General features: G+C 39.1%; 1 protein-coding gene across 3 annotated transcripts in view; it reads left to right on the top strand.

The window, feature by feature from the left end:
• Positions 1–20,269, top strand: part of LOC144020088 (axin-2-like) — a 371,050-nt gene that overhangs the window by 22,687 nt on the left and 328,094 nt on the right. The window lies entirely within an intron of this gene.

The following is a 20,269-nucleotide window of genomic DNA, read 5'->3' as shown; positions in this document are numbered from 1 at the left end:
TAGTTTGCAAAGAGTTTTCCAAATTGTTTGTTCGGATTGCTACTGTTGCATGTAAATAAACTGTTATTTTGCAATCAAAAAACATTTGTTATTGTTGGGGTACTGTTTTATAGAAGTTTAGGTGTTTGTAGAATCCCTCATGCAAAAAAAAAAGTGCCAAATTCACTAGAGTGCATGAAATAACATCGTTTCACAAAAAGCTTGATTTCTCCATATTTTGGAAGAAAATAGAGGATTTGGGTGAAACGAAGCTGTTTTCTATTGTTGATTACTGAAGATCCGAATAAGGTAGAAACAAACTTTTTTTTTTTTTAGATGAAAGATGAGACTTCAATCTTTCATTTGGTAGTATCCGCGTTTCCATAGTCCGACCACACAACATTTTCTGTGGAGCTTGAAAAATCGGTAAAATTCTGTAAATCAGCTGGCAGTATGAGGTTACCTTTTCCGAAAATGGCTGGCAGTCAAAGAGTTAAAGAGGAGTTCGTTTTTTTTAGCACAAAATGTAATGCCCAGCCCCTGGGGAACTTCCTGTTACGTTAAGCACATGGCACCAGGAGACTTTTTTTTTTTAGCTCTAAAAAAAAAAAAAAGACTTTTTTTGTACATCGTGGGCTGTTCGATATGTCTCCAAATTTCCGAAGCTCGTACAACTGGGAATGCTTCATTAAGAAGGATTTATTTCCTTTGCAAAACAAGTGCATGCTACGACAACAGGGTGTGACAAAATAAAAAGCTTTCAATAACTTTTCATCGTCAACATCTTAAGATGAATCACACCAAGTTTGAAGATTATCGGATAAACTCTGTAGGAGGAGTTCATTAAAATAAGACCCCTATGAAATGGCCAAAAAAATGGCAACACGTTCTAAAGTAAATCAAAATGGCGGACTTCCTGTTGGGGTTAGCATATGTTTCAAAAAGAGTGTTTTGTACCTCGAAGGCTGTTACATATGTCTTCAAATTTTGGTAACTCTAGGTAAAACGTACAACCGGGAATGCTTCGTTAAAGAAGAGGGTTTTTTTTAGGTCAAAATGTGATGCCCGGCCCCTGGGGGACTTCCTGTTGGGTTTAGCACATGGCACCAAGAGACTTTTTTGTACATTGTGGGCTGTTACATATGTCTACAAATTTTCGTAGCTCTAGCTGCTTCGTACAACTGGGAATTCTTCATTAAGAAGTTTTTTTTTTCCTTTGCAAACAAGTGCATGCCACGGCAACAGCGTGCGACGAAATAAAAAGCTTTCAATAACTTTTCATCTTCAACATCTTAAGATGAATCACACCAAGTTTGAAGATGATGGGATAAACTCTGTAGGAGAAGTTCGTTAAAATAAGACCCCTATGAAATGGCCAAAAAAAATGGCAACACGTTCCAAAGTAAATCAAAATGGTGGACTTTCTTTTAGGTTAACATATGGTTCAAAAAGAGTTTTTTGTACCTTGAAGGCTGTTACATATGTCTTCCAGTTTTGGTAACTCTAGGTGAAACGTACAGCCGGGAATGCTTCTTTAAGTAAGAATTTTGAAATGCAAAATTTGATGCCCCGCCTCTGGCGGACTTCCTGTTGGGATTAGCAGATGGCACCAACAGACTTTTTTGTAGATCATAGTCTGTTACATATGTGTACCAATTTTCGTAGCTCTAGGTTAAACGTACAACCGGCAATACTACGTTTAGTAAGAGTTTTGAAACTCTAAATTTGATGCCTCACCCCCGTCATATAGTACGTCAAAAAATTTTGATATTTTTACCATGATGTTGTTCCAGGTGTCTCAAAAATGTGATTTTTGCGGAAAAGAATAATAACAAAGAAAAAGAAGAAGCTATAAAGGGCCCTCGCAACCCGTGCCACGTTGGGGTATTTGCACGTCGGGGTACTGGCACGTTAGGGTACTGTTTCATAAGAAACCGTCTAAATTGTAAATGTTTTTGCCATGCTTTTTGTGTTTGTTCACATTGCTATGGAATACTTTGTGTAGGTATTAGGCTGAAAGGTATGCCTCCCAATATTCACACATCCAGCTAAATCATATAAAAAGCATTTTTCTTTGCAAACAATGCATCGCTACAGCAAAGGCGTGGGACAAAATAAAAAAAATCAATAACTTTTCATCTTAAATATCTTAAGATGAAACGCGCCAAAGAATATATGATGCCTATAAAAGGCCCCAAAAATGGCTACAAATACCAAAGTTAATCAAAATGGCAGACTTCCTGTTTGGTTTAGCATATGGCTTTAAAAACTTTTTTTGTAAGTCTTAGGCTGATAGGTATCCAAATTTATTCACATCTAGCTGAATCATACATTTCCAAAAGCTTCATAAAAATGTGTAGATGGTGCTATTGAGCCATTTATTGAAAATTGCAGAAAAACTCTCTAAAATATTCATTTTTATGGCAAGTTTGATGTGTGTGCAAAGTTTCATGAGTTTTCGCACGTTTAGACAAAAAAAAAAAAAAAAGCATTTTACTTGGCAAACAATGCACCGCTATGGCAACGGCGTGCGACAAAATAAAACACTTTCGATAACTTTCTATCTTAAACATCTTAAGATGAAACACACCAAGTTTGAAGACATTCGGATAAATTTTGTAGGAGTTCGTTAAAATATGACCCCTCAAAAAGGCCACAAAAAATGGCAACAAATCCCAACATAAATCAAAATGGCGGACTTCCTGTTTGGTTTAGCATATGGTTCCAAGAGACTTTTTTTGTACATCGTGGGCTCTTATGTATGCCTCCAAAATATCATAGCACTACGTGAAACGTACAACCGGGAATGCTTTGTTAAAGAGGAGTTTTTTAGCTCAAAATGTGATGCCCGGCCCCTGGGGTTATTGTTCTGTTGGGTTTAGTACATGGCACCAAGAGACTTTTTTGTACATCGTGGGCTGTTACATATGTCTCCAAATTTTCGTAGCTCTAGCTGCTTTGTACAACTGGGAATGCTTCATTAAGAAGGACTTTTTTTTCCTTTGGAAAACAAGTGCATGCCACGACAACAGCGTGCGACGAAATAAAAAGATTTCAATGAATTTTCATCGTCAACATCTTAAGATGAATCACACCAAGTTTGAAGATGATCGGATAAACTCTGTAGGAGGAGTTCGTTAAAATGAGACCCCTATGAAATGGCCAAAAAAATGGCAACACGTTCCAAAGTAAATCAAAATGGCGGACTTCCTGCTGGGGTTAGCATATGGTTCAAAAAGAGTTTTTTGTACCTCGAGGCCTGTTACATATGTCTTCAAATTTTGGTAACTCTAGGTAAAACGTACAAGCGGGAATGCTTCGTTAAAGAGGAGTTTTTTAGCTCAAAATGTGATGCCCGGCCCCTGGGGGACTTCCTGTTGGGTTTAGCACATAGCACCAAGAGACTTTTTTGTACATTGTGGGATGTTACATATGTCTACAAATTTTCGTAGCTCTAGCTGCTTCGTACAACTGGGAATGCTTCATTAAGAAGAATTTTTTTCCTTTGCAGACAAGTGCATGCCACGGCAACAGCGTGCGACGAAATAAAAAGCTTTCAATAACTTTTCATCTTCAACATCTTAAGATGAATCCCACCAAGTTTGAAGATGATGGGATAAACTCTGTAGGAGGAGTTCGTTAAAATAAGACCCCTATGAAATGGTAAAAAAAATGGCAACACGTTCCAAAGTAAATCAAAATGGTGGACTTTCTGTTAGGTTTAGCACATGGTTCAAAAAGAGTTTTTTGTACCTTGAGGGCTGTTACATAGGTCTTCAAATTTTGGTAATTCTGTCCGAGTTCAGGTGTTGCAGCTCGGTCAGTACGCGCCTGCGTACGGGGAAGGCCGGTCGTTGGAGGTGCGTTGGCACTGCGGCGGAGCGCCACCGAATAGCACGTGTGGTGCGCGGCTTAGGTGCACAACCTTGAGCCCGGCGATACGTTGCAAGTGTACGCCGGGGGCCGCGGAGTCGGGCGGGCAAGCACCGATGGTGGAACAAAAAGGTCGTGCACGAGAGTTTTTTGGAGGAGGCGGGAGAGCAGGAGGAGAAGCAAGAGGGAGAGCAGAGTTCTGCTCGTCCTTTTAAAGTCTCTGGGTGGGGCTTCAGCAGGTGATGGCACACCCTTCTGTTCGCTCGGGCAGACTTTAAGAGGAAAATTATTAAAGAGATTAATAATTTGGCATTAAATTTGGTCAGTCTGGCAAATCAGTTTTCCCACACAACCCGTTTAACACACATCGTAATTAATGCATCATAAACTAACTTGTGAGGTAACTTCTACTTGTCTAATCTGACTGAACTGAGAGATATTGATTATCTTTCATTCTTTATGGAGTACAAATGAAATAGGATGTTCATACACACAAAGATATAACATGAATCATTCGTAGTTCAGTTGTCTGTCAAGAATTATCATGGTATAAATGTGTAAAATGCGGTTACTTATGTGAATTGTCACTAAGGATAGTTCCAAGTTTCACCACTTGGCGGTGCTGTTGCTCCATCTAGACGTTCCAGGAAGGGCGAGGCGCCAGAATACCCTTTGTGATTGATAAGAAGTCATGAACATTCCTTTGATCGGTCATTTGTGCATTCCAAATCATTGGAGCCATTTGTTCGGGCTCCGAGAAGACGAATTGAATACACTCCTTCGGCAGACGCATAAATTCCTTTGTCACCTGGTCAGCGGCTTCAAAAGAGCCTTGTTGGTGGTTGGATGGCCACCTGCAGAGTTAACCAAGCCTGAATCCTGTCTGGGCAGTGGAATATTTATGCGACTGCAGAGAATTTGCTTTAGGAGAAGCAAACTTTAAAAAAAAAAAATTAGAGGGTGGATTGGGCCATCGGCCATAGTTGTTACACATGTATAGACCAAAAAAAATAAGCAGCACTTTACTTGGCAAACAATGCATCGCAATGGCAACAGCATGTGACAAAATAAAAAACTTTCGATAACTTTGCATCTTAAACATCTTAAGATGAAACACACCAAGTTTGAAGACGGTCGGATGAATTTTGTACGAGGAGTTCGTGAAAATATGACCCCTAAGAAAGGCCACAAAAAATGGCTACAAATGCCGACGTAAATCAAAATGGCGGACTTCCTGTTTGGTTTAGCAGATGGTTCCAAGAGACTTTTTTGTACATCGTGGGCTCTTATGTATGCCTCCAAATTATCATAGCGCTAGGTGAAACGTACAACCGGGAATGCTTCGTTAAAGAGGAGGTTTTTTTTAGCTCAAAATGTGATGCCAGGCCCCTGCGGGACTTCCTGTTGGGTTTAGCACATGGCACCAAGAGACTTTTTTGTACATCGTGGGCTGTTACATTTGTCTCCAAATTTTCGTAGCTCGAGCTGCTTCGTCCAACTGGGAATGCTTCATTAAGAAGGATTTTTTTCCTTTGCAAAAAGTGCATGCCACGACAACAGCGTGCGACGAAATAAAAAGCTTTCAATAACTTTTCATCTTCAACATCTTTAGATGAATCACACCAAGTTTGAAGATGATCGAATAAACACTGTAGGAGGAGTTCGTTAAAATAAGACCCCTATGAAATGGCCAAAAAAAATGGCAACACATTCCAAAGTAAATCAAAATGGCAGACGTCCTGTTAGGTTTAGCATATGGTTCAAAAAGAGTTTTTTGTACCTCCAGGGCTGTTACATACCTCTTCAAATTTTGGTAAGTCTAGGTGAAACGTACAGCCGGGCATGCTTTGTTAAAGAGGAGTTTTTTAGCTCAAAATGTGATGCCCGGCCCCTGGGGGACTTCCTGTTGGGTTTAGCACAGGTCACCAAGAGACATTTTTGTACATCTTGGGCTGTTACATATGTCTACAAATTTTCGTCGCTCTAGCTGCTTCGTACAACTGGGAATGCTTCTTTAAGAAGATTTTTTTTTCCTTTGCAAACAGTGCATGCCACGACAACAGCGTGCGACGAAATAAAAAGCTTTCAATAACTTTTCATCTTCAACATCTTTAGATGAATCACACCAAGTTTGAAGATGATCGAATAAACACTGTAGGAGGAGTTCGTTAAAATAAGACCCCTATGAAATGGCCAAAAAAAATGGCAACACATTCCAAAGTAAATCAAAATGGTGGACTTCCTGTTAGGTTTAGCACATGGTTCAAAAAGAGTTTTTTGTAGGTCATAGTCTGTTACATATGTGTACCAATTTCCGTAGCTCTAGATTAAACGTACAACCGGCAATGCTTCGTTCAGTAAGAATTATTAAACTCAAAATTTGATGCCCCGCCGCCGTCATATAGTATGTCAAAAACTTTAGATTTTTTACCATGAGGTTATCCCAGGTGTTGAGATGGTACATCCCAAGTTTGAAGTCAATCGGGTTAACCGTGTAGGAGAAGCGGGCAAAAGTATGACCCCTGTAAATGTGCAAAAATGGGCCAAAATTGGACATTTAAATACTCATATCTCACTTCCTGTCTATTTTAGGGTACACATATCAAAGAGGTTTCTGTTCATCTGGATGTGCTACAGGTGCCACACAATTTTCATAGCCGTAGGACAATCATAGCGGGACAGGGATCCGTTTAACCTATGTAGGTGGCGCTCCAGAGCCATTTTTCTGTTATCATCTATGGCGACTTTAAAATATCAAATTTTTCGCCAGGCCTGATGTGTGTGTAAAATTTGGTGAGTTTACGTTCACGTTTAGTGTCTCAAAAATGCGAAGCTAATGGGTATGCCTCCCAGTTTTCACAAATCTAGGTCAAGTCATCTTTAGTTGTGTATCGCTTGAATCATACAATTGGAAATGCTCCATAAAAATGCATAGAGGACGCTATTGAGCACAACGTTGGGTTACTTGCACGTCAGGGTACTGGCACGTTGGGGTACTGTTACATGGAACAAGGACATTTTAAAATATTATTTTTTTCCATGCCTTGTCTGTGCAAAGTTTAATGAAAAAGGCCAAAAATGATGTATAATTCCCAAAATAAAATCAAAATAGCGGGCTTCCTCTTTGGTTTGGCAAATGGCTACATAATACTTTTTTGTAGGTCTAGCATAATCATACAATCGGAAATGCTTCATAAAAATGTCTAGAGGGCGCTATTTATTGCAAATTGCACAATAAATCTCTAAAAATTCATGTTCATGACAAGTCTGATGTGTTTGCAAAGTTTCATGAGTTTTCACACATATAAATATATAAATAAATATATAAATAAATATATAAATAAATTAAAAAAGCAGCACTTGGCAAACAATGCATTACTATGGCAACAGCGTGTGACAGAATAAAAAACTTTCGATTACTTTGCATCTTAAACATCTTAAGATGAAACACACCAAGTTTGAAGACAGTCGGATAAGTTATGTAGGAGGGGTTCGTTAAAATATGACCCCTGAAAAAGGCCACAAAAAATGGCAACAAATCCCATCATAAATCAAAATGGCGGACTTCCTGTTTGGTTTAGCACATGGTTCCAAGAGACTTTTTTTTGTACATCGAGGGCTCTTATGTATGCCTGCAAATTATCATAGCGCTAGGTGAAACGTACAACCGGGAATGCTTCGTTAAAGAGAAGTTTTTTAGCTCAAAATGTGATGCCCGGCCCCTGGGGGACTTCCTGTTGGGTTTAGCACATGGCACCAAGAGACTTTTTTGTACATCCTGGGCTGTTACATATGTCTACAATTTTTCGTCGCTCTAGCTGTTTCGTACAACTGGGAATGCTTCATTAAGAAGGATTTTTTTCCTTTGCAAAAAGTGCATGCCACGACAACAGCGTGTGACGAAATAAAAAACTTTCAATAACTTTATGATCGGATAAACTCTGTAGGAGGAGTTTGTTAAAATATGACCCCTATGAAATGGCCAAAAAAAATGGCAACACATTCCAAAGTAAATCAAAATGGCGGACGTCCTTAGCATATGGTTCAAAAAGAGTTTTTTGTACCTCGAGTGCTGTTATATACCTCTACAAATTTTGGTAACTCTAGGTGAAACGTACAGCCGGGTATGCTTTGTTAAAGAGGATTTTTTTAGCTCAAAATGTGATTCCCGGCCCCTGGGGGACTTCCTGTTGGGTTTAGCACAGGGCACCAAGAGACTTTTTTGTACATCTTGGGCTGTTACATATGTCTACAAATTTTCGTAGCTCTAGCTGCTTCGTACAAATGGGAATGCTTCTTTAAGGATATTTTTTTTCCTTTGCAAACAGTGCATGCCATGACAACAGCGTGCGACGAAATACAAAGCTTTCAATAACTTTTCATCTTCAACATCTTAAGATGAATCACACCAAGTTTGAAGATGATCGGATAAACACTGTAGGAGGAGTTCGTTAAAATAAGACCCCAATGAAATGGCCAAAAAAATGGCAACACGTTCCAAAATAAATCAAAATGGTGGACTTCCTGTTTGGTTTAGCACATGGTTCAAAAAGAGTTTTTTGTAGGTCATAGCCTGTTACATATTTGTACCAATTTTCGTAGCTCTAGATTAAACGTACATCCGGCAATGCTTCGTGAAGTAAGAATTTTTAAACTCTAAATTTGATGCGCCGCCGCCGTCATATAGTATATCAAAAACTTTAGATTTTTTACAATGATGTTGTCCCAGGTGTTGAGATGGTACATCCCAAGTTTGAAGTCAATCGGGTTAACCGTGTAGGAGAGGCGGGCAAAAGTATGACCCCTGTAAATGTGCAAAAATTGGCAAAAATTGGACATTTAAATACTCATACCTCACTTCCTGTCTATTTTAGGGTACACATATCAAAGAGGTTTTTGTTCATCTGGATGTGCTACGGGTGCCACACAATTTTCGTCGCCATAGGACAATCGTAGCGGGACAGGGATCCGTTTAACCTATGTAGGTGGCGCTATGGAGCCATTTTTCTGTTATCATGTATGGCGACTTTAAAATATCAAATTTTTCGCCAGGCCTGATGTGCGTGTAAAGTTTGGTAAGTTTTCGTTCACGTTTAGCGTCTCAAAAATGCGATTGTTTGCGGAGAAGAATAATAATAAGAACTAGAGCTGCGAGCAGCTATAAAGGGCCCTCGCAACCCGGGCCACGTTGGGGTATTTGCACGTCGGGGTACTGGCATGTTGGGGTACTGTCAAATAGGAAACCATCTAAATTGTAAACGTTTTTGCCATGCTTTGTGTTTTTAAAGTTTCATGGAAAGGCCAAAAACGATGCACAATTAACAAAATAAAATCAAAATGGATTGGCACATGGCTATATAGAATACTTTTTGAATATATTCGGCATGCCTGCCAATATTCACACATCTAGCTGAATCATATAATCGGAAAGACTTCATAAAAATGTCTAGAGGGCGCTATTGAGCCATTTATTACAAATAGCACAACAAATCTCTAAATAAAATATTCATGTTCTAGACAGGTCTGGTGCGTGTGCAAAGTTTTGTGAGTTTTCACCCATATTTAGACTCTCAAAAAAGCATTTTTCTTCACAAACAATGCATGGCTACAGCAAAGGCGTGTGACAAAATAAAAAAATTCAATAACTTTTCATCTTAAATATCTTAAGATGAAACACGCCAAAGAATGAAGACGATCTGATAAGTTCTGTTGAAAATATGACCCCTATAAAAGGCCCCAAAAAATGGCTACAAATACCAAAGTAAATCAAAATGGCAGACTTCCTTTTTGATTCAGCATATGGCTTTAGAAACCTTTTTGTAAGTCTTAGGCTGATAGGTATCCCAATTTTTACAAATCTAGCTGAATCATAAAACACAAAACATTTGCAAAAGCTTCATAAAAATGTCTAGAGGGCGCTATTGAACCATTTATTGCAAATTGAATAAGAAATCTCTAAAATATTCATGCTGATGACAAGCCTGATGTGTGTGTAAAGTTTCATGAGTTTTTGCACATGTTTAGACCAAAAAAAAAAAGTAACATTTTACTTGGCAAACAATGCATCGCCATGACAACGGCGTGCGACAAAATAAATAACTTTCGATAACTTTGCATCTTAAACATCTTAAGATGAAGCACACCAAGTTTAAAGACAGTCGGATAAATTTTGTAGGAGGAGTTCGTTAAAATATGACCCCTAAAAAAGGCCACAAAAAATGGCTACAAATCCCAACGTAAATCAAAATGGTGGACTTCCTGATTGGTTTAGCATATTGCTCCAAGAGACTTTTTTTGTACATCCTGAGCTCTTATGTTTGCCTGCAAATTATCATAGCTTTAGGTGTTTAATCAAAACGCAAAATATGGTGTGCAATTCCCATGCATTGCTATGGCAACAGCGTGTGACAAAATAAAAAACTTTCGATTACTTTGCATCTTAAACATCTTAAGATGAAACATACCAAGTTTGAAGACAGTCGGATAAATTTTGTAGGAGGGGTTCGTTAAAATATGACCCCTGAAAAAGGCCACAAAAAATGGCAACAAATCCCATCATAAATCAAAATGGCGGACTTCCTGTTTGGTTTAGCCCATGGTTCCAAGAGACTTTTTTGTACATCGTGGGCTCTTATGTATGCCTGCAAATTATCATAGCGCTAGGTGAAACGTACAACCGGGAATGCTTAGTTAAAGAGGAGTTTTTTAGCTCAAAATGTGATGCCCGGCCCCTGGGGGACTTCCTGTTGCGTTTAGCACATGGCACCAAGAGACATTTTTGTAGATCCTGGGCTGTTACATATGTCTACAATTTTTCGTCACTCTAGCTGCTTCGTACAACTGGGAATGCTTCATTAAGAAGGATTTCTTTCCTTTGAAAAAAGTGCATGCCACGATAACAGCATGTGACGAAATAAAAAACTTTCAATAACTTTTCATTTTCAACATCTTAAGATGAATCACACCAAGTTTGAAGATGATCGGATAAACTCTGTAGGAGGAGTTTGTTAAAATATGACCCCTATGAAATGGCCAAAAAAAATGGCAACACATTCCAAAGTAAATCAAAATGGCGGACGTCCTGTTAGGTTTAGCATATGGTTCAAAAAGAGTTTTTTGTAAATCGAGGGCTGTTATATACCTCTACAAATTTTGGTAACTCTAGGTGAAACGTACAGCCGGGTATGCTTTGTTAAAGAGGAGTTTTTTTTAGCTCAAAATGTGATGCCCGGCCCCTGGGGGACTTCCTGTTGGGTTTAGCACAGGGCACCAGGAGACTTTTTTGTACATCTTGGGCTGTTACATATGTCTACAAATTTCCGTAGCTCTAGCTGCTTCGTACAACTGGCAATGCTTCTTTAAGGATATTTTTTTTCCTTTGCAAACAGTGCATGCCATGACAACAGCGTGCGACGAAATACAAAGCTTTCAATAACTTTTCATCTTCAACATCTTAAGATGAATCACACCAAGTTTGAAGATGATCGGATAAACACTGTAGGAGGAGTTCGTTAAAATAAGACTCCAATGAAATGGCCAAAAAAATGGCAACACGTTCCAAAATAAATCAAAATGGTGGACTTCCTGTTAGGTTTAGCATATGGTTCAAAAAGAGTTTTTTGTAGGTCATAGCCTGTTACATATGTGTACCAATTTTCGTAGCTCTAGATTAAACGTACAACCGGCAATGCCTCGTGAAGTAAGAATTTTTAAACTCTAAATTTGATGCGCCGCCGCCGTCATATAGTATATCAAAAACTTTAGATTTTTCACAATGATGTTGTCCCAGGTGTTGAGATGGTACATCCCAAGTTTGAAGTCAATCGGGTTAACCGTGTAGGAGAAGCGGGCAAAAGTATGACCCCTGTAAATGTGCAAAAATTGGCAAAAATTGGACATTTAAATACTCATACCTCACTTTCTGTCTATTTTAGGGTACACACTTCAAAGAGGTTTTTGTTCATTGGGATGTGCTACAGGTGCCACACAATTTTCATAGCCGTCGGACAATCGTAGCGGGACAGGGATCCGTTTAACCTATGTAGGGGGCGCTAAGGAGCCATTTTTCTGTTATCATGTATGGCGACTTTAAAATATCAAATTTTTCGCCAGGCCTGATGTGCGTGTAAAGTTTGGTGAGTTTTCGGTCACGTTTAGTGTCTCAAAAATGCGATTGTTTGCGGAGAAGAATAATAATAAGAATAATAATAAGAAGAATTCCTACAAAAACAATAGGGCCTCGCAGCGGCACCGCCGCCGCCGCTGCTCGGGCCCTAATAACTAGAGCTGCGAGCAGCTATAAAGGGCCCTCGCAGCCCGGGCCACGTTGGAGTCCTTGCACGTTGGGGTACTTGCACGTTAGGGTACTGGCACGTTGGGGTACTGGCACGTTGGGGTACTGGCATATTGGAAGCAAAATTTCTTTGAAAATGGCATAATAAACGTTTACATGTAGAATATTTTTTTTGCCAGTGTGTGTCAAGCTCAACGGGTTTTGGTGATTGTTAATACCTGCAAAAATCAGCATCCTTTTTTATTTTTAGGCAATGAGTTGCCCTGATTGGTATTTTTTGTAAAAGTGTATATATACATCATCGCTCGTTGTACTCATTGCACAATGTTACTTTTATTGTCCAAAGGGGCAATCAAAAATGAATAAAACAAAATGGAAACGTACATACGTTTGGATTGGTGTGAAGCCAGTGAACAATTTGAGTGGTGGAAACTAAAAGAATATTCATAAATGACTTAGTCATCACACTTAGAATGGGTTTACATTTTTTTGTACAAAATACCGTATGTGTTTTTTTTTTTTTATATAAGCCTCAAGGGCTAGGTGGCGCTGTATTTATAACTGAATGTTGTCATCGAGATACCTTCAGGCCTTGATTATAAGCATACATGTCAAGATGTACCGATGTAGATGTCTTTAGGGCTGGACTCTCATCAAATGTGTGAAATTTTGAGAAGATAGGATCATCTCGGTCAAGTTAATGCAGCTTTTATTTTCACGAAAAATCTTCAGACTTTGCGTCACCGTAGCGGCCACGCCCTTTGGCGAAAAGTTACAATATTCGGTGTGGGGCATGATCAACATCTTAAGGCTTTTCTGACCAATTTTCAAATGGATCCCTTCAACAAGCTCAGCACAGTAGCTAAAAACGTAAAGTATGACATTTATTGTAACCACTAGGTGGCGCTATATGTATAACTGAATTTTATCATATAGATGTTTTCAGGCCGTGACTATTACGTTGCCTGAGAAGTTTGAGATTTTTTGGAGCTTGAACATGGGAGTTATTAAGCATTTGCTCTTTCTGGACAAATGAAATTTTAAAGGCAATATTTGATGCCCCGCCCCCGTCATATAGTATTTCAAAAAGGCAAGATGTTTTGCCCAGTTGTTCTCTCAGGTCTTGAGATGATAAATGCCAAGTTTGAAGTCAATTGGATGAAAAATGTTTGCAAAGGGGGAAAAAGCATGACCACAGTGAATGTGCCAAAATCGGCCAAAATTGGACATTAAAAAATTCATAGCTCACTTCCTGTACATTTTAGCTACATGGTCCCAATAGACTTTTTTGTGCGTCTCGGGGTGCTACACGTGCCTGCCGATTTTTGTTGCACTAGCTCAAACGTGCCGGGCTTGGTTTTTATTTTTCTACGCTAGGGGGCGCTATCGAGTCGCATTGTTATGACGACTTAATAATATCAAATTTTTCGCCGGGCCTGAGGAGTGTGCAAAGTTTGGTGAGTTTTCGTGAATGTTTAGGTACCCAAAATCGCGATCGTTTGCGGAGAATAAAGAAGAAGAATAATAACTAGAGCTGCGAGCAGCTATAAAGGGCCCTCGCAGCCCGGGCCACGTTGGAGTCCTTGCACGTTGGGGTACTTGCACGTTGGGGTACTGGCATATTGGAAGCAAAATTTCTTTGAAAATGGCATAATAAACGTTTACATGTAGAATATTTTTTTTGCCAGTGTGTGTCAAGCTCAACGGGTTTTGGGGATTGTTAAGACCTGCAAAAATCTGCGTCCTTTTTTATTTTTAGGCAATGAGTTGACCTGATTGGTATTTTTTGTAAAAGTGTATATATACATCATCGCTCGTTGTACTCATTGCACAATGTTACTTTTATTGTCCAAAGGGGCAATCAAAAATGAATAAAACAAAATGGAAACGTACATACGTTTGGATCGGTGTGAAGCCAGTGAACAATTTGAGTGGTGGAAACTAAAAGAATATTCAGAAATGACTTAGTCATCACACTTAGAATGAGTTTAAATTTTTTTGTACAAAATACCGTATGTGGGTTTTTTTTTTTATATAAGCCTCAAGGGCTAGGTGGCGCTGTATTTATAACTGAATGTTGTCATCGAAATACCTTCAGGCCTTGATTATAAGCATACATGTCAAGTGTGGGATTTTTTTTGGAGCATGTACCGTGGAGTTATTAAGCATATCCTTCATTCACGATATTGCTTTTAATGTCCACAGAGGCTATCAAAAATAAATAAAAATATATATATGTTTGGATAAGTCTGATGCCAGTGAACATTTTGAGTGGTGGAAACTAAAAGAATATTCATAAATGACTTAGTTATCACACTTAGAATGAGTTTACATTTTTTGTACAAAATACCGTATGTGGGTTTTTTTTTTTTTATGCCTCAAGGGCTAGGTGGCGCTGCATATATAACTGAATGTTGTCATAGAGATAGCTTCAGGCCTTGACGATAAACATACATGTCAAGTTTGGGATTTTTTGGAGCATGTACCGGGGAGTTATTAAGCATATCCTTTTTCAGTGCGAAACACAAATTTTGATGCCCCGCCTTCATCATATAGTATTTCGAAAGGTCAAGATTTTTCCCCCTGTCGTTGGCTCAGGTCTTGACATGGTCCAGGTCAAGTCTTAACTCAGTCAGATGAAACGTGTAGGAGAAGTGGGCAAAAGTCTGCCCCCTGTGAATGTGCAAAAATTGTCAAAAATGGGACATTCAAAAATTTGTAGCTCACTTCCTGTTCATTTTAGCATATGGGTCCAAGAGACTTTTTTGTAGGTCTTGGGCTCCCTCATACACCTAAAGATATTCGTCGTTCTTGCTTAAACGTACAACCGGGGCTGCTTCGTTAAAAACTTCTAGGGGGCGCTATTGAGTCATTTTTGTAAAAATAGCACAATCAACAATAAAATATTGCTCATTTTACCAGGCCAGATGTGTGTGCCAAGTTTCATGAGTTTCTGTGCATGTTTAGACCCTCAAAACTGGCGTTGTTTTCTTGGCGAACAGTGCTTAGCCACGCCCACAGCAATTCGCGAAAACTCACAAACTTCGTGTTGTGACATCATGAAGGCCGAAACCCTCATCTGAGCAAATATGAGGTAGGTCCAGTTAACGTGTTTGGAGAAAAACGTAGAAGAAAATTCGTAAGAAAAAAAATTGCCACTAGGTGGCGCTATCAGTTAGATGAAATATAAGTCAGTAGATGTCTTTAGGGCTGGACTCTCATCAAATGTGTGAAATTTTGAGAAGATAGGATCATCTCGGTCAAGTTAATGCAGCTTTTATTTTCACGAAAAATCTTCAGACTTTGCGTCACCGTAGCGGCCACGCCCTTTGGCGAAAAGTTACAATATTCGGTGTGGGGCATGATCAACATCTTAAGGCTTTTCTGACCAATTTTCAAATGGATCCCTTCAACAAGCTCAGCACAGTAGCTAAAAACGTAAAGTATGACATTTATTGTAACCACTAGGTGGCGCTATATGTATAACTGAATTTTAGCATATAGATGTTTTCAGGCCGTGACTATTACGTTGCCTGAGAAGTTTGAGATTTTTTGGAGCTTGAACATGGGAGTTATTAAGCATTTGCTCTTTCTGGACAAATGAAATTTTAAAGGCAATATTTGATGCCCCACCCCCGTCATATAGTATTTCAAAAAGGCAAGATGTTTTGCCCAGTTGTTCTCTCAGGTCTTGAGATGATAAATGCCAAGTTTGAAGTCAATTGGATGAAAAATGTTTGCAAAGGGGGAAAAAGCATGACCACAGTGAATGTGCCAAAATAGGCCAAAATTGGACATAAAAAAATTCATAGCTCACTTCCTGTACATTTTAGCTACATGGTCCCAATAGACTTTTTTGTGCGTCTCGGGGTGCTACACGTGCCTGCCAATTTTTGTTGCTCTAGCTCAAACGTGCCGGGCTTGGTTTTTATTTTTCTACGCTAGGGGGCGCTATCGAGTCGCATTGTTATGACGACTTAATAATATCAAATTTTTCGCCGGGCCTGAGGAGTGTGCAAAGTTCGGTGAGTTTTCGTGAATGTTTAGGTACCCAAAATCGCGATCGTTTGCGGAGAATAAAGAAGAAGAAGAAGAATAATAATAATAATAATAATAACTAGAGCTGCGAGCAGCTATAAAGGGCCCTCGCAGCCCGGGCCACGTTGGGGTCCTTGCACGTTGTGGTACTTGCATGTTGGGGTACTGGCACATTGGGGTACTGGCATATTGGAAGCAAAATTTCTTTGAAAATGGCATAATAAACGTTTACATGAAGAATATTTTTTTGCCAGTGTGTGTGTCAAGCTCAACGGGTTTTGGTGATTGTTAAGACCTGCAAAAATCAGCGTCCTTATTTATTTTTAGGCAATGAGTTGCCCTGATTGGTATTTTTTTGTAAAAGTGTTTCCACATCATCGCTCGTTGTACTCATTGCACAATGTTTACTTTTATTGTCCAAAGGGGCAATCAAAAATGAATAAAACAAAATGGAAACGTGCATACGTTTGGATCGGTGTGAAGCCAGTGAACAATTTGAGTGGTGGAAACTAAAAGAATATTCATAAATGACTTAGTTATCACACTTAGAATGAGTGTACATTTTTTGTACAAAATACCGTATGTGGGGTATTTTTTTTAATTTTTTTTATATAAGCCTCAACGGCTAGGTGGCGCTGTATTTATAACTGAATGTTGTCATAGAGATACCTTCAGGCCTTGATTATAAGCATACATGTCAAGTGTGGGATTTTTTTTGGAGCATGTACCGTGGAGTTATTAAGCATATCCTTCATTCACGATATTGCTTTTAATGTCCATAGAGGCTATCAAAAATAAATAAAAATATATATATGTTTGGATAAGTCTGATGCCAGTGAACATTTTGAGTGGTGGAAACTAAAAGAATATTCATAAATGACTTCGTTATCACACTTAGAATGAGTTTACATTTTTTGTACAAAATACCGTATGTGGGGTATTTTTTTTTCATGCCTCAAGGGCTAGGTGGCGCTGCATATATAACTGAATGTTGTCATAGAGATAACTTCAGGCCTTGACGATAAACATACATGTCAAGTTTGGGATTTTTTGGAGCATGTACCGGGGAGTTATCAAGCATATCCTTTTTCATTGCGAAACACAAATTTTGATGCCCCGCCCTCATCATATAGTATTTCGAAAAGTCAAAATTTTTCCCCCTGTCGTTGGCTCAGGTCTTGACATGGTCCAGGCCAAGTCTTAACTCAGTCGGATGAAACGTGTAGGAGAGGTGGGCAAAAGTCTGCCCCCTGTGAATGTGCAAAAATCGTCAAAAATGGGACATTCAAAAATTCGTAGCTCACTTCCTGTTCATTTTAGCATATGGGTGCAAGAGACTTTTTTGTAGGTCTTGGGCTCCCTCATACACCTGAAAATATTCGTCGTTCTTGCTTAAACGTACAACCGGGGCTGCTTCGTTAAAAATTTCGAGGGGGCGCTATTGAGTCATTTTTGTAAAAATAGCACAATCAACAATAAAATATTGCTCATTTTACCAGGCCAGATGTGTGTGCCAAGTTTCAGGAGTTTCTGTGCATGTTTAGACCCTCAAAACTGGCGTTGTTTTCTTGGCGAACAGCGCTTAGCCACGCCCACAGCAATTCGCGAAAACTCACAAACTTCGTGTTGTGACATCATGAAGGCCGAAACCCTCATCTGAGCAAATATGAGGGAGGTCCAGTTAACGTGTTTGGAGAAAAACGTAGAAGAAAATTCGTAAGAAAAAAAATTGCCACTAGGTGGCGCTATCAGTTAGATGAAATGTAAGTTAGTAGATGTCTTTAGAGCTGGACTCTCATCAAATGTGTGAAATTTTGAGAAGATAGGATCATCTCGGTCAAGTTAATGCAGCTTTTATTTTCACGAAAAATCTTCAGACTTTGCGTCACCGTAGCGGCCACGCCCTTTGGCGAAAAGTTACAATATTCGGTGTGGGGCATCATCAACATCTTAAGGCTTTTCTGACCAATTTTCAACTGGATCCCTTCAACGAGCTCAGCACAGTAGCTAAAAACGTAAAGTATGACATTTATTGTAACCACTAGGTGGCGCTATATGTATAACTGAATTTTGTCATATAGATGTTTTCAGGCCGTGACTATTACGTTGCCTGAGAAGTTTGAGATTTTTTGGAGCTTGTACATGGGAGTTATTCAGCATTTGCTCTTTCTCGACAAATGAAATTTTAAAGGCAATATTTGATGCCCCGCCCCCGTCATATAGTATTTCGAAAAGGCAAGACTTTTTGCCCAGCTGTTCTCTTAGGTCTTGAGATGATAAATACCAAGTTTGAAGTCAATGGGATGAAAAATGTTTGCATAGGGGGAAAAAGCATGACCACAGTGAATGTGCCAAAATAGGCCAAAATTGGACATTAAAAAATTCATAGCTCACTTCCTGTACATTTTAGCTACATGGTCCCAATAGACTTTTTTGTGCGTCTCGGGGTGCTACACGTGCCTGCCAATTTACGTTGCTCTAGCTCAAACGTGCCGGGCTTGGTTTTTATTTTTCTATGCTAGGGGGCGCTATAGAGTCGCGTTGTTATAACGACTTCATAATATCAAATTTTTCGCCGGACCTGAGGAGTGTGCAAAGTTCGGTGAGTTTTCGTGAATATTTAGGTACCCAAAATCGCGATTGTTTGCGGAGAATAAAGAAGAAGAAGAATAACTAGAGCTGCGAGCAGCTATAAAGGGCCCTCGCAGCCCGGGCCACGTTGGGGTCCTTGCACGTTGTGGTACTTGCATGTTGGGGTACTGGCACATTGGGGTACTGGCATATTGGAAGCAAAATTTCTTTGAAAATGGCATAATAAACGTTTACATGTAGAATATTTTTTTGCCAGTGTGTGTGTTAAGCTCAACGGGTTTTGGTGATTGTTAAGACCTGCAAAAATCAGCGTCCTTTTTTATTTTTAGGCAATGAGTTGCCCTGATTGGTATTTTTTTGTAAAAGTGTATATACACATCATCGCTCGTTGTACTCATTGCACAATGTTACTTTTATTGTCCAAAGGGGCAATCAAAAATGAATAAAACAAAATGGAAACGTACATACGTTTGGATCGGTGTCAAGCCAGTGAACAATTTGAGTGGTGGAAACTAAAAGAATATTCATAAATGACTTAGTTATCACACTTAGAATGAGTGTACATTTTTTGTACAAAATACCGTATGTGGGGTATTTTTATTTTTTTTTATATAAGCCTCAAGGGCTAGGTGGCGCTGTATTTATAACTGAATGTTGTCATCGAGATACCTTCAGGCCTTGATTATAAGCATACATGTCAAGTGTGGGATTTTTTTTGGAGCATGTACCGTGGAGTTATTAAGCATATCCTTCATTCACGATATTGCTTTTAATGTCCATAGAGGCTATCAAAAATAAATAAAAATATATATATGTTTGGATAAGTCTGATGCCAGTGAACATTTTGAGTGGTGGAAACTAAAAGAATATTCAGAAATGACTTCGTTATCACACTTAGAATGAGTGTACATTTTTTGTACAAAATACCGTATGTGGGGTATTTTTTTTTTATTCCTCAAGGGCTAGGTGGCGCTGCATATATAACTGAATGTTGTCACAGAGATAACTTCAGGCCTTGACGATAAACATACATATCAAGTTTGGGATTTTTTGGAGCATGTACCGGGGAGTTATCAAGCATATCCTTTTTCATTGTGAAACACAAATTTTGATGCCCCGCCCTCATCATATAGTATTTCGAAAAGTCAAATTTTTTCCCCCTGTCGTTGGCTCAGGTCTTGACATGGTCCAGGCCAAGTCTTAACTCAGTCGGATGAAACGTGTTGGAGAAGTGGGCAAAAGTCTGCCCCCTGTGAATGTGCAAAAATTGTCAAAAATGTGACATTCAAAAATTCGTAGCTCACTTCCTGTTCATTTTAGCATATGGGTCCAAGAGACTTTTTTGTAGGTCTTGGGCTCCCTCATACACCTAAAAATATTCGTCGTTCTTGCTTAAACGTACAATCGGGGCTGCTTCGTTAAAAACTTCTAGGGGGCGCTATTGAGTCATTTTTGTAAAAATAGCACAATCAACAATAAAATATTGCTCATTTT

Source organism: Festucalex cinctus, chromosome 6, assembly GCF_051991245.1.
Source record: "Festucalex cinctus isolate MCC-2025b chromosome 6, RoL_Fcin_1.0, whole genome shotgun sequence".
NCBI classification, from domain to species: domain Eukaryota; kingdom Metazoa; phylum Chordata; class Actinopteri; order Syngnathiformes; family Syngnathidae; genus Festucalex; species Festucalex cinctus.
This window is presented reverse-complemented; position numbering and strand designations above follow the sequence as displayed.